Genomic DNA, 2500 nt, shown 5'->3' on the forward strand with positions numbered 1-2500 from the left:
AAAAGACCAAATCACAAAAAAGATTTTAGCTGGGTTTTCATGGGCAGGGTCACGTTTTGTCAAATGTGCTTTTTCTCGTGCAGCTCAAGAGTCACTTCGGCATGTTACGTAGATGTAGCTACATTTCCTTGAGCTTAGAAACGTTGCCTCTCTGGTGACGTTTTGGATGAAGAGTGCTTTTCCTGAAGTAAAGAGAGTCTCATGCAGAAGCAAGATTTCTCCACTTAAATAGATAATACGCACTCTGTTTGAAGACTGAAGCAGTTTCCTGCTCATTCTGGCATTCTAGTAATATTTAACCTGTCCATAGACCAAAGAGTAGCTAACAGGACATGGTACTGAAGTCCCGTACTTGGCTGAGGCGTGAAGCCCTGGAACTCAGGTGTGAGCCCGGATAGCTCAGTCGGTAGAGCATCAGACTTTTAATCTGAGGGTCTAGGGTTCAAGTCCCTGTTCGGGCGATGAGTAGCCTCGATCGCCTTTTGTGCTGCTGTGTCTAGAGCTCCGTTTCGTAGGGAACGGGGAAAGGATAAAGTTTCCCAACAGCGACAGCATGTAGTCGTGGCCGAGTGGTTAAGGCGATGGACTAGAAATCCATTGGGGTCTCCCCGCGCAGGTTCGAATCCTGCCGACTACGTCTTCAGTCTTCAGACTCTCGAGTAGACCGACTCTACTTCGTGAGGGCTTCTGCTTAAGATTTGCCGTTGAAAGAAATACAAAAATGATTTTGACTTCTGCATAGAAATGGCAGTCCCCTCACACCCATTGTACTCAGGCAGACCCGCAGGCATCTTTCTTGCGCAGCCCGGTGGCACGCCGTGATCGTATAGTGGTTAGTACTCTGCGTTGTGGCCGCAGCAACCCCGGTTCGAATCCGGGTCACGGCAGCCCTTCCGGGAAAGTCTGTTGGGGTCTTCCCGCTCCTGCCCCTTTTGTGATCGGCTGGTTGCACGACCGTCAAGTTCTTTTCCAGCACACACCAGGCCCAGAGAGCTCACCAGGTTACCCTGTTGTAGTCGTGGCCGAGTGGTTAAGGCGATGGATTTGAAATCCATTGGGGTCTCCCCGCGCAGGTTCAAGCCCTGCCGACTACGAGTGTCTGGTCCCTGGCTCGGCCTCTCTCTTGTTGAATGTTCCAGCTCACGATTTGCTTTATTTCTGCAGCTCAAGTTGGTACCATGGGTTGCACAGTGGGAAAACTATGCAGCCTTTCATAGTTTCTCCTGTGTGTGTGAGAGATCGGCTCTGTTGTGAAGTGATGTGGCTTCCATTGTCATTTTGACCATATACTGCAGCAGTGCAGCAGGAAACCATAGAAGAGCTGGAACAAGACTTTGTTTACAACTGTTGTAGATCGTCGCTAATCGAGTTGATCCTGACCTGAGCAATTTTCTGAGAGGTTAAGGACTATGGCTCTACCCTCTTTGTTTTCAGGATTCCCACAATTCTCTCCCCCGGATTGTTTTCCTTAAATAATTCAAACGTGTATTTGCACTTTTGCTTTTCTAAGTAGAAAGCGGATAATGAACAAACTTTTTGTGCAGATCTCTCACCTGCTGAAAAGGCACAACATGCAGCAAAGCAGTACCTGAAGTCTAATTTCAGTTTAAAGCCTGAATACCACCCTGTCGTCCAGCGTCCGGGTATGTGCACAGGAGAGGTCGTGACCTTTTCCATCATTCTTTCGCAGAGGCAAGATCGTAGCCTATGAGGTTTATCCGAGGCGTGATCATTGCTGGTTGAAAACTTTACCCAATACCCCGCCAGGATGACTTGAAATACAGTCAGCTTTGGCAATTTTTCACAGTCTCTTGAGAGACTTACGAGTTTGTTGCAAAGAGAAGTTTGTTGTGTGTGTTTGTTTGTTTTGATGTTTATAGTCCTGAGGTTAAAAGCGTCAAAGTTTGATTCCGGTACTTGACATCGCATTGATTTCCATCCTCTGTGTGGCAATCAGTACCAAGGACATCACGATGATGTTTTCAAACGACACCCTTTATGTATGTTGGACGGTTTTATGTAGAAAAGACCAAATCACAAAAAAGATTTTAGCTGGGTTTTCATGGGCAGGGTCACGTTTTGTCAAATGTGCTTTTTCTCGTGCAGCTCAAGAGTCACTTCGGCATGTTACGTAGATGTAGCTACATTTCCTTGAGCTTAGAAACGTTGCCTCTCTGGTGACGTTTTGGATGAAGAGTGCTTTTCCTGAAGTAAAGAGAGTCTCATGCAGAAGCAAGATTTCTCCACTTAAATAGATAATACGCACTCTGTTTGAAGACTGAAGCAGTTTCCTGCTCATTCTGGCATTCTAGTAATATTAAACCTGTCCATAGACCAAAGAGTAGCTAACAGGACATGGTACTGAAGTCCCGTACTTGGCTGAGGCGTGAAGCCCTGGAACTCAGGTGTGAGCCCGGATAGCTCAGTCGGTAGAGCATCAGACTTTTAATCTGAGGGTCCAGGGTTCAAGTCCCTGTTCGGGCGATGAGTAGCCTCGATC

The 2500-nt window shown here is 47.0% G+C and overlaps 6 non-coding genes across 6 annotated transcripts; all 6 read left to right on the plus strand.

Annotated features, from left to right (window-relative positions):
* Window positions 1-388: 388 nt before the first annotated feature.
* Window positions 389-461, plus strand: trnak-uuu (transfer RNA lysine (anticodon UUU)). The gene has a single exon. It is a non-coding gene; the product is annotated as a tRNA-Lys (tRNA).
* A 94-nt stretch (window positions 462-555) lies between these two features.
* Window positions 556-637, plus strand: trnas-aga (transfer RNA serine (anticodon AGA)). The gene has a single exon. It is a non-coding gene; the product is annotated as a tRNA-Ser (tRNA).
* A 178-nt stretch (window positions 638-815) lies between these two features.
* Window positions 816-887, plus strand: trnah-gug (transfer RNA histidin (anticodon GUG)). Its single transcript has one exon. It is a non-coding gene; the product is annotated as a tRNA-His (tRNA).
* Window positions 888-1012: 125 nt separating this feature from the next.
* trnas-uga (transfer RNA serine (anticodon UGA)) lies at window positions 1013-1094 on the plus strand. Its single transcript has one exon. It is a non-coding gene; the product is annotated as a tRNA-Ser (tRNA).
* Window positions 1095-1678: 584 nt separating this feature from the next.
* LOC135781914 (U4 spliceosomal RNA) lies at window positions 1679-1819 on the plus strand. The gene has a single exon (XR_010545321.1). It is a non-coding gene; the product is annotated as a U4 spliceosomal RNA (small nuclear RNA).
* A 592-nt stretch (window positions 1820-2411) lies between these two features.
* On the plus strand, window positions 2412-2484 carry trnak-uuu (transfer RNA lysine (anticodon UUU)). The gene has a single exon. It is a non-coding gene; the product is annotated as a tRNA-Lys (tRNA).
* Window positions 2485-2500: the final 16 nt, after the last annotated feature.

Source organism: Paramisgurnus dabryanus, chromosome 23 (assembly GCF_030506205.2).
Source record: "Paramisgurnus dabryanus chromosome 23, PD_genome_1.1, whole genome shotgun sequence".
NCBI classification, from domain to species: domain Eukaryota; kingdom Metazoa; phylum Chordata; class Actinopteri; order Cypriniformes; family Cobitidae; genus Paramisgurnus; species Paramisgurnus dabryanus.